Raw genomic sequence first — 12,333 nt, 5'->3', positions numbered from 1 at the left:
TCCTTCTTGCACACCTTTTTGAGAGAGAGAGAGACATGCACTCATCGTGATTTTGCTAGAATGCTCATAGTGCTTCACTTATATTTTTTGAGCTAGATAGTTTTGCTCTAGTGCTTCACTTATATGTTTTGAGCTATATACTTTTTCTCTAGTGCTTCACTTATATATTTTGAGCTAGATACTTTTGCTCTAGTGCTTCACTTATAAATTTTGAGCTAGATACTTTTGCTCTTGTGCTTCACTTATATCTTTAGAGCACGGCGGTGCGTTATTTGGTAGTTGGCTTTGCTATGAAAGTAGTCCCAAATGTGCTAGGTACCCAAAGAGGATGCAAAAACCTCCATCTTCATGTGCATTGAATAGTAAGAGAAGTTTCGATTCCTCTCAATCAATTTTGAGTCGTGGATTCAGTAATATTGAGAGTTATGTTAGTAGGGTGTTGTGAATCTAGAGATACTTGTGTTGAAGTTAGTGATTCCCGTAGCATGCACGTATGGTGAACCACTATGTTAGGAAGTCGGAGCATAATTGATCTATTGATTGTCATCCTTTGTGTTGAGGTCGGGATCGCGCGATGGTTTACACCTACCAACCCTTCCCCTCGGAGTATGCGTTTAGCACTTTGTTTCGATTACTAATAAAAACTTTCGCAATAAGTATGTGAGTTCTTCATGACTAATGTGAGCCCATGGTATAGATGCACTTTCACCTTCCACCATTGCTAGCCTCTCTAGTGCCGTGCAATTCTTGCCGGTGCACAAACCCACCAAATTCCTACCTCAAAACAGCCACCGTACCTACCTACTATGGCATTTTCATAGCCATTCCGAGATATATTGCCATGCAACTCCCACCGTTCCGTCTCATGACTTGTGCCGTCACTCTCATATTTCCATTGCATGATCGTAAGATAGCTAGCGAGATGTTTCAATGTCATACGCCATGCTAGATCGTTGCACATCCGGTACACTACCGAAGGCATTTCCTATGGAGTCATCATCATTGTGATCTTTGAGTTGTGAGTAAATAAAAGCATTATGATCATCATTATTAGAGCATTGTCCCATGAGAGGAAATAAAAAAAAGAGCCCAAAAACAAAAACAAAAAAAGGGAGAAGAAAAGAAAAGAAAAAAAGAGGCCTAAGAGCCCAAATGAAAAAAAAGAGAGAAAAAGAGAGAAGGGACAATGCTACTATCTTTTTCCACACTTGTGCTTCATATTGGCACCATGTTGTTCATGATTGAGAGCTTCTTGCTTTGTCACTACCATATGCTAGTGGGAATCTTCATTATATAACTTGGCTTGTATATTCCAATGATGGGCTTCCTCAAAATTGCCCTAGGTCTTCGTGAGTAAGCAAGTTGGATGCACACCCACTAGTTTTCCTCTTGAGCTTTCACATACTTATAGCTCTAGTGCATCTCTTGTATGACAATCCCTACTCATTCACATTGATATCTATTAATGGGCATCTCCATAGCCTATTGATACGCCAAGTCAATGTGACCATCTCCTCCTTTTTGTCTCACAACCACCACCACACTCTATTCCACCTAAGTGCTATATCCATGGCTCGCGCTCATGTATTGCGTGATAGTTATAAAAGGTTTAAGAAAGTAAGAGTGTGAAAACAATTACTTGGCAAATTCTGGGGTTGTGCATGATTTACTTTAGTTTTGTGAGGATGATGGAGCATAGCCAGACTATATGATTTTGTAGGGATAACTTTCTTTGGCCTTGTTATCTTGAAAGTTCATGATTACTTTGCTATTTTGCTTGAAGTATTACTGTTTTCATGTCAATAGCAAACTATTGTTTTGAATCCTACGGATCTGAACATTCATGCCACGTGAAAGAAGTTGCAAAGGACAACTATGCAAGGTAGCATTCCACATCAAAAATTCATTCTTTTTCACTTCCCTACTCGAGGACGAGGAGGAGTTAAGCTTGGGGATGCTTGATACGTCTCCAACGTATCTATAATTTTTGATGGTGTCATGCTATTATCTTGTCAAACTTTGGATGTTTTGTGTGCCTTTTATATATTTTTTGGGACTAACTTATTAACTCAGTGCCAAGTGCCAGTTCCTGTTTTTTCCATGTTTTTGACCCCTTTCAGAGGAGATTTTGAAACGGAGTCCAAACGGAAGAAAATCCCCGAAAAGATTTTTTTGGAACGGAAGAAGATCGGGGAACTTGGGAGCCAAGGCAGGGGAGCCCCAGGGGCCCCACAAGCCCCCACCCCGCGGACAAGTGGGTCGCGCCATCCAGGCTTGTGGGCCCCCTAGAGGTCCCCTGACCTAGGTCTTTCGCCTATATAATCCCATAAATTCCAGAAAAAATGAGGAGATCATTGCAATCGCTTTTCCGCTGCCGCAAGCTTCTGTCTCCGCGAGATCCCATCTGGGGCACGTCATGGTGCCCTGCCGGAGGGGGATTCGGGCACGGAGGGCTTCTCCATCAACACCATGACCTCTCCGATGATGCGTGAGTAGTTCACCATAGACCTACGAGTCCATAGCTAGTAACTAGATGGCTTCTTCTCTCTCTTGGATTTTCAATACAAAGTTCTCCATGATCTTCATGGAGATCTATCTGATGTAATGTTCTTTTGCGATGTGTTTGTCGAGATCCGATGAACTGTGCATTTATGATCAGATTATCTATGAATCGTATTTGAGTTTCTTCTGATCTCTCTTATACATGATTTCATATCCTTGTAATTCTCTTCGAGTTGTGGGTTTTGTCTGGCCAACTAGATCTATGATTCTTGCAATGGGAGAAGTGCTTCGTTTTAGGTTCATACCGTGCGGTGACCTCACCCAGTGACAGAAGGGGTAGCGAGGCACGCATCGTGTTGTTTCCATCAAGGGTAAAAAGATGGGGTTTTCATCATTGGTTTGAGATTATCCCTCTACATCATGTCATCTTTCTTAAAGCATTACTCTGTTCGTCATGAACTCAATACACTAGATGCATGCTGGATGGCGGTCGATGTGTGGAGTAATAGTAGTAGATGCAGAAAGTATCGGTCTACTTGTCTCGGACGTGATGCCTATATGCATGATCATTGCCTTCGATATCGTCATGATTTTGTGCGGTTCTATCAATTGCTCGACAGTAATATGTTCACCCACCGTAATACTTGCTATTTTGAGAGAAGCCTCTAGTGAACACTATGGCCCCCAGGGTCTACTCCACACCAGATTTTCAGCCTTACACTTTTTACTTCGTTGCACTTTCCGCCTTCAGATCTCACTTTGCAAACAATCTTGAAGGGATTGACAACCCCTTTGAAGCGTTGGGTGCAAGCTTGTTTGTGCTTGCGCAGGTACTCTGGACTTGACGAGACCCTCCTTCTAGATCGATACCTTGGTTCTCAAACTGAGGGAAATACTTACTACTCCTATGCTGCATCACCCTTTCCTCTTCAAGGGAAGAACCAACGCAAGCCCAGCCTCTGTCAACGTGTCAACTTCTGGCGTTGTTGTCTGTGGGATAGCAGGGGGCTTTCTCCCCCTCTCTCCCGGTGGCGTCGGAGTGCCGCCGGGGCTAGGATCATGACGACGATCTACATCAACAACCTTGCTACCGTCAATACCAACTTTCTCCCCCTCTATGCAGCAGTGTAACACCCCTTCTCCCTGCTGTAATCTCTACTTAAACATGGTGCTCAACTCCATATATTATGTCCCAATGATATTTGGCTATCCTATGATGTTTGAGTATATCCGTTTTGTCCTATGGGTTAATTGTGATCTTGGTTGGTATGTGATACGTCTCCAACGTATCTATAATTTTTGATGGTTCCATGCTATTATCTTGTCAAACTTTGGATGTTTTGTATGCCTTTTATATCTTTTTTGGGACTAACTTATTAACTCAGTGCCAAGTGTCAGTTCCTGTTTTTTCCGTGTTTTTGACCCTTTTTAGAGCAGGATTTTAAACGGTGTCCAAACGGAATAAAACTTCCGAAAAGATTTTTTCCGGAACAGAAGATACGCATGAGACTTGAGAACCAAGGAAGGGGCCACCAGGGGACCCCACATGCCCCCTAGGTGCGGCTAGGGGGGCCCGCGCCTAGCAGGTTTGTGGGCCCCCTGTGGCTCGTCTGCCCTACATCTTCCGCCTATAAGTTCAGAAAAAATCCAAAACTACGAGAGAGATCCACGAAAATACTTTTCCGCCGCCGCAAACTTCTATCTCCGCAAGATCCCATCTGGGGCACGTTCTGGTGCCCTGCCGGAGGGGGATTCGGATACGGAGGGCTTCTTCATCAACACCATGACCTCTCCGATGATGCGTGAGTAGTTCACCATAGACTTTTGGTCTACTTGTCTCGGACGTGATGCCTATATGTATGATCATCGCCTTAGATATCGTCATGACTTTGCGCGGTTCTATCAATTGCTCGGCAGTAATTTGTTCACCCACCGTATTATTTGCTATTTTGAGAGAAGCCTCTAGTGAACATGATGGCCCCCGGGTCACACCATATTTTCAGACTTACACTTTTACTTCGTTGCACTTTCCGCCTTCAGATCTCACTTTGCAATCAATCTTGAAGGGATTGACAACCCCTTTATAGCGTTGGGTGCAAGCTCTTTTGTGTTTGCGCAGGTACTCTGGACTTGGCGCGATTCTCCTACTGCATTGATACCTTGGTTCTCAAAATGAGGGAAATACTTACTGCTCCTGTGCTGCATCACCCTTTCCTCTTCAAGGGAAAAACCAATGCAAGCTCAAGAGGGAGCAGAAGGATTTCTGGCGCCGTTGCCGGGGAGGATCAAGTCAAGAACTCATCCAAGTAAGTGTCGCAAACCCGTCTCTTGCATTTAATTTTTTTCCTCTCGTTTTCCTCTCCCCACTTGTGAAAAACAAAATTTACAAAAATATTTGCCTTTTTCGTTTGCCTTTTTTCGTTCGCCCTTTTCTCTCGCTTGCTTTCTGTTCGCTTGTGTGCTTGTTTGCTTGCTGAAGTCACCATGACTGAAAACAACAAACTTTGTGACTTCTCGAATACTAATAATAATGATTTTATTACTACTCCGATTGCTCCCGCCACTAGTGCGGAATCATACGAAATCAATACTGCTTTGCTGAATCTTGTTATGAAAGAGCAATTCTCTGGCCTTCCTAGTAAAGATGCCGCATCCCATCTTAATACCTTCATTGAGCTTTGGGGTATGCAAAAGAAGAAAGATGTCGATAATGATGTGATTAAATTGAAGCTTTTTCCGTTCTCCTTGCGAGATCTAGCAAAAACTCGGTTTTCGTCTTTGCCCAAAAATAGTATTGATTCTTGGAACAAGTGCAAAGATTCTTATATATCCAAGTATTTTCCGCCGGCTAAGATTATCTCTCTCTGTAATGATATCATGAATTTTAAGCAACTTGATCATGAACATGTTGCACAATCTTGGGAGAGAATGAAATTGATGATTAGAAATTGTCCCGCTCATGGCTTGAGTCTTTGCATGATTATACAAATCTTCTAGGCTAGCTTGAATTTCGCTTCTAGAAATATCTTGGACTCCGCCTCAGGTGGAACGTTCATGGAAATCACGTTAGGAGAAGCCACAAAACTCCTAGACAATATCATGACAAACTACTCTCAGTGGCACACTGAAAGGTCACCTACTAGTAAGAAGGTACACGCTATAGAAGAAATTAACTCGTTGAGTGCTAAGATGGATGACTTAATGAATTTGGTTGCTAGTAGAAGTTCTCCTTTAGATCCTAATGATATGCCCTTGTCTTCCTTGATTGAGAGTAGCAACGCTAGCTTGGACGTTAATTTTGTTGGTAGGAATAATTTTTGCAACAACAATGCTTTTAGAGGAAACTATATTCCTAGGCCTTTTCCTAGTAGCCCCTCTAATAACTTTGGCAACTCCTACAACAATACTCATGGAAATTACAATATATTACCCTCTGATCTAGAGAGTAATATCAAAGAGTTTATCAACTCGCAAAAGATTTTCAATTCGTCCATAGAGAAAAAACTACTCAAAATTGACGATTTGGCTAGGAGCGTTGATAGAATGTCTAGTGATATTTATGCTTTGAAAGTTAGATGTGCGCCTCCCAAGATCAATATGGATGAAACTTTGAAAGCTATGCGCGTTTCCATGAGTGAGAGAAAATAAAGAACCACCCAAATTCGTGCTAGACATGAATGGCTTAAAAGGGCGTGTACTCGTGATAAGAATCACGAAGATCTTAAAGTGCTTGGTGTGACTCCCATTGAATCTTTGTTTTCTTGTGTCAAACCTAATGATGATGGGGCTGGATATGAATCCACTTTAGTTGAAAAACGCCCCAATGATTCGTAATTCTTCAGAATTTTTGAGCTACCATAAGTATACGAAGTATACATATTGCTACAGACTGGTCTGTTTTTGGCAGCTTCTGTTTTTGTTGTGTTGGTTGCTTGTTTTGATGAAACTATGGATAGTATCGGGGGGTACTAGCCATGGAAAATTGAGAATACAGTAATCTAACACCAATATAAATAGAAATCAAGATTGCTACAGTACCAAAAGAGGTGGTAGTTTGTTTTCTTGTGCTAATGATATCACGAGTTTCTGTTCAAGTTTTTTGTTGTGAAGTTTTCAAGTTTTGGGTGATGTTCTCATGGACAAATGGATAAAGAGTGGAAAGAGCTCAAGCTTGGGGATGCACAAGGCATCCCAAGCCAAATTCAAGGACACCAAAAAGCCTAAGCTTGGGGATGCCCCGGGAAGGCATCCCCTCTTTCGTCTTCAATCCATCGGTAATACTACTTGGAGCTATATTTTTATTCACCACATGATATGTGTTTTGCTTGGAGCATCTTGTATCGTAGGAGTCTTTTCTTTTTGTTGTGTCACAATCATCCTTGCTGCACACCTTTTGAGAGAGACATGCACTCATCGTGAATTTTATATCTTTTGAGCTAGATAATTTTTCTCTATGTGCTTCACTTAGATATTTTAGAGCACGGTGGTGCGTGACTTGGTAGTTTGTTTGTGCTATGAAAATAGTCCCAAAGGTGATAGGTACCCATAGAGGATACAAAAACTTCCATCTTCATGAGCATTGAGTAGAAAGAGAAGTTTGATTCCTCTCAATTAGTTTCGAGACATGGATTTGGTAATATGAAGAGTTATGTTAGTAGGGTGTTGTGAATCTAGAAATACTTGTGTTGAAGTTAGTGATTCCCGTAACATGCACGTATGGTGAACCGCTATGTTAGGAAGTCGGAGCATAATTGATCTATTGATTTTCATCCTTTGTGTTGCGGTCGGGATCGCGCGATGGTTAACACCTACCAACCCTTCCCCTAGCAGTATGCGTTTAGCACTTTGTTTCGATTACTAATAAAAACTTTCGCAACAAGTATGTGAGTTCTTCATGACTAATGTGAGTCCATGGTATAGATGCACTTTCACCTTCCACCATTGCTAGCCTCTCTAGTACCGCGCAATTTTTGCCGGTGCACAAACCAACCATATGCCTTCCTCAAAACAGCCACCATACCTACCTACTATGGCATTTTCATAGCCATTCCGAGATATATTGCCATGCAACTCCCACCGTTCCGTCTCATGACTTGTGTCGTCACTCTCATATTGCCATTGCATGATCGTAAGATAGCTAGCGAGATGTTTCAACGTCATACGCCAAGCTAGACCGTTGCACGTCCCGGTACATTGTCGGAGGCATTTCCTATAGAGTCATCATCGTTCTAAGCTTTGAGCTGTGAGTAAATAAAGTGTGATGATCGTCATTATTAGAGCATTGTCCCAAGTGAGGATATTAAAAAAAAGAGGCCAAAGTTGCCCACATAAAAAAAGAGAAAAAAAGAGAAGCCAAAGAGCCCAAATAAAATAAAATAAAAAAAGAGAGGCCAAAGAGCCCAAATAAAAAAAGAGAGAAAAAGATAGAAGGGACAATGCTACTATCTTTTTCCACACTTGTGATTCATAATAGCACCATGTTCTTCATGATTGAGATCCTCTCGTTCTGTCACCATCATATACTACTGGGAATCTATATTTTATCTTGGCTTGTATATTCCAATGATGGGCTTCCTCATATTGCCCTAGGTCTTCGTGAGCAAGCAAGTTGGATGCACACCCACTAGTTCTCCTTTTGAGCTTTCACATACTTATAGCTCTAGTACATCCTTTGTATGGCAATCCCTACTCATTCACATTGATATCTATTAATGGGCATCTCCATAGCCCTTTAATACGCCGAGTCAATGTGACCATATCCTCCTTTTTGTCTCACAACCACCACCACACTCTATCCACCTATAGTGCTATATCCATGGCTCACGCTCATGTATTGCGTGAGAGTTGAAAAAGGTTTGAGAAAGTAATAGTGCGAAAACAATTACTTGGCCAATAGCGGGGTTGTGCATGATTTGAATTAGTTGTGTGAGGATGATGGTGCATAGCCAGACTATATGATTTTGTAGGGACAACTTTATTTGGCCCTGTTATTTTGAAAGTTCATGATTATCTTGCTAGTTTGCTTGAAGTATTATTGTTTTCATGTCAATAGCAAACTATTGTTTTGAATCTTATGGATCTGAACATTCATGTCACATGAAAGAAGTTACAAAGGACAACTATGCTAGGTAGCATTCCCCATCAAAAATTCAGTCTTTATCACTTCCCAACTCAAGGACGAGCAGGAGTTAAGCTTTGGGATGCTTGATACGTATCCAACGTATCTATAATTTTTGATGGTTCCATTTCATTATCTTGTCAAACTTTGGATGTTTTGTATGCATTTTATATCTTTTTTGGGACTAACTTATTAACTCAGTGCCAAGTGCCAGTTCCTGTTTTTTCCGTGTCTTTGACCCTTGTCACAGGAGGATTTTAAACGGTGTCCAAACGGAATAAAACTTCCGAAAAGATTTTTTCCGGAACAGAAGATACGCACGAGACTTGAGAACCAAGGCAGGGGCCACCAGGGGACCCCACAAGCCCCCTAGGCGCGGTCAGGGGGGCGCGCCTAGCAGGCTTGTGGGCCCCATGTGACTCGTCTGCCCTACCTCTTCCGCCTATAAATTCAGAAAAATTCCAAAACTGCGAGAGAGATCCACGAAAATACTTTTCCACCGCCGCAAGCATCTGTCTGTGCAAGATCCCATCTAGGGCACGTTCGGTGCCTTGCCGGAGGGGGGATTCGGATACGGAGGGCTTCTTCATCAACACCATGACCTCTCGGATGATGCGTGAGTAGTTCACCATAGACCTTCGGGTCCATGGCTAGTAGCTAGATGGATTCTTCTATCTCTTGGATCTTCAATACAAAGTTCTCCATGATCTTCATGGAGATCTATCCGATGTAATCTTCTTTGCGGTGTGTTTGTCGAGATCTGATGAATTGTTGATTTATGATCATATTATTTATGAATCTTATTTGAGTTTCTTCTCATCTCTTATATGCATGATTTCATATCCTTGTAATTCTCTTCGAGTTGTGGGTTTTGTTTGGCCAACTTGATCCATGATTCTGGGAATGGAATCAGTGCTTGGTTTTGGGTTCATACCGTGCTGTGACCTCTCCCAGTGATAGAAGGGGTAGCGAGGCACACATCATGTTGTTGCCATCAAGGGTAAAAAGATGGGGTTTCATCATTGGTTTGAGATTATCCCTCTACATCATGTCATCTTGCTTAAAGAATTACTCTATTCGTCATGAACTCAATACACTAGATGCATGCTGGATGGCGGTTGATGTGTGGAGTAATAGTAGTAGATGCAGAAAGTATCGGTCTACTTGTCTCGGACGTGATGCCTATATGCATGATCATTGCCTTCGATATCGTCATGATTTTGTGCGATTCTATCAATTTCTCGACAGTAATTTGTTCACCCACCGTAATACTTGCTATTTTGAGAGAAGCCTCTAGTGAACACTATGGCCCCCAGGGTCTACTCCACACCATATTTTCAGCCTTACACTTTTTACTTCGTTGCACTTTCCGCCTTCAGATCTCACTTTGCAAACAATCTTGAAGGGATTGACAACCCCTTTGAAGCGTTGGGTGCAAGCTTGTTTGAGCTTGCGCAGGTACTCTGGACTTGACGAGACCCTCCTTCTAGATCGATACCTTGGTTCTCAAATTGAGGGAAATACTTACTACTCATGTGCTGCATCACCCTTTCCTCTTCAAGGGAAGAACCAACGCAAGCCCAGCCTCTATCAACGTGTCAACTTCTGGCGCTATTGTCTGTGGGATAGCAGGGGACTTTCTCCCCCTCTCTCCCGGTGGCGCCGGAGTGCCGCCGGGGCTAGGATCGTCACGACGATCTACATCAACAACCTTGCTACTATCAATACCAACTTTCTCCGCCTCTATGCAGCGGTGTGACACCCCTTCTCTCCGCTGTAATCTCTACTTAAACATGGTGCTCAACTCCATATATTATTTCCCAATGATATTTGGCTATTCTATGATGTTTGAGTATATCCGTTTTGTCCTATGGGTTAATCGTGATCTTGGTTGGTATGTGATACGTCTCCAATGTATCTATAATTTTTTATGGTTCCATGCTATTATCTTATCAAACTTTGGATGTTTTGTATGCCTTTTATATCTTTTTTGGGACTAACTTATTAACTCAGTGCCAAGTGTCAGTTTCTATTTTTTCCGTGTTTTTTACCCTTTTTAGAGGAGGATTTTATACGGTGTCCAAACGGAATAAATCTTCCGAAAAGATTTTTCCGGAACAGAAGATACGCACGAGGCTTGAGAACCAAGGCAGGGGCCACCAGGGGACCCCACATGCCCCTAGGTGCGGCTAGGGGGGCCCGCGCCTAGCAGGCTTGTGGGCCCCCTGTGGCTCGTCTGCCCCTACATCTTCCGCCTATAAATTCAGAAAAAATCCAAAACTACAAGAGAGATCCACGAAAATACTTTTCCACCGCCGCAAACTTCTGTCTCCGCAAGATCCCATCTGGGGCACGTTCTGGTGCCCTGCCGGAGGGGGATTCGGATACGGAGGGCTTCTTCATCAACACCATGACCTCTCCGATGATGCGTGAGTAGTTCACCATAGACCTTCGGGTCCATAGCTAGTATCTAGATGGCTTCTTCTCTCTCTTGGATCTTCAATACAAAGTTCTCCATGGTCTTCATGGAGATCTATCCAATGTAATCATCTTTGCGGTGTGTTTCTCGAGACCCGATGAATTGTGGATTTATGATCAGATTATCTATGAATCTTATTTGAGTTTCTTCTGATCTCTTATATGCATGATTTCATATCCTTGTAATTCTCTTCGAGTTGTGGGTTTGTTTGGCCAACTTGATCTATGATTCCTAAAATGGGAGAAGTGCTTGGTTTTGGGTTCATACCGTGCGGTGACCTCTCCTAGTGACAGAAGGGGCAGCGAGGCACGCATCGTGTTGTTTCCATCAAGGGTAAAAAGATGGGGGTTTCATCATTGGTTTGAGTTTATCCCTCTACATCATGTCATCCTGCTTAAGGCATTAGTCTGTTCGTCATGTACTCAATACACTAGATGCATGCTGGATAGCGGTCGATGTGTGGAGTAATAGTAGTAGATGCAGAAAGTATCGGTCTACTTGTCTCGGAAGTGATGCCTATATGTATGATCATTGCCTTAGATATCGTCATGACTTTGCGTGGTTCTATCAATTGCTCGACAGTAATTTGTTCACCCACCTTATTATTTGCTATTTTGAGAGAAGCCTCTAGTGAACACTATGGCCCCCGGGTCTACTTCACACCATATTTCCAGCCTTACACTTTTACTTCGTTGCACTTTCCGCCTTCAGATCTCACTTTGCAATCAATCTTGAAGGGATTGACAACCCCTTTATAGCGTTGGATGCAAGCTCTTTTGTGTTTGCGCAGGTACTCTGGACTTAGCGCGATTCTCCTACTGGATTGATACCTTGGTTCTCAAACTGAGGGAAATACTTACTGCTCCTGTGCTGCATCACCCTTTGCTCTTCAAGGGAAAAACCAACGCAAGCTCAAGAGGGAGCAGTATGATTGTATATTTTATTTATGGTGGTGTCCTACGATGCCCTCCATGTCGCGCAAATGTGAGGGGGCCCCGCTATAGGGTGTTGCAATATGTCCATGGTTTGCTTATTGTCGGTGTTGCGAGGGTGACAGCAGCCTAAACGCGGATATGTGGGTTATGGCGTATGGGAGTAAAGAGGACTTGAGACTTCATGCTATGGTTGGGTTTCACGACCTTAATGATCTTTATTAGTTGCAGATGCTTGCTAGAGTTCCAATCATAAGTGCATATGATCCAAGAAGATAAAGTATATTAGCTCATGTCTCTCC

This window comes from Hordeum vulgare, chromosome 1H, assembly GCF_904849725.1.
Source record: "Hordeum vulgare subsp. vulgare chromosome 1H, MorexV3_pseudomolecules_assembly, whole genome shotgun sequence".
Classification (NCBI taxonomy): Eukaryota; Viridiplantae; Streptophyta; class Magnoliopsida; order Poales; family Poaceae; genus Hordeum; species Hordeum vulgare.
This window is presented reverse-complemented; position numbering follows the sequence as displayed.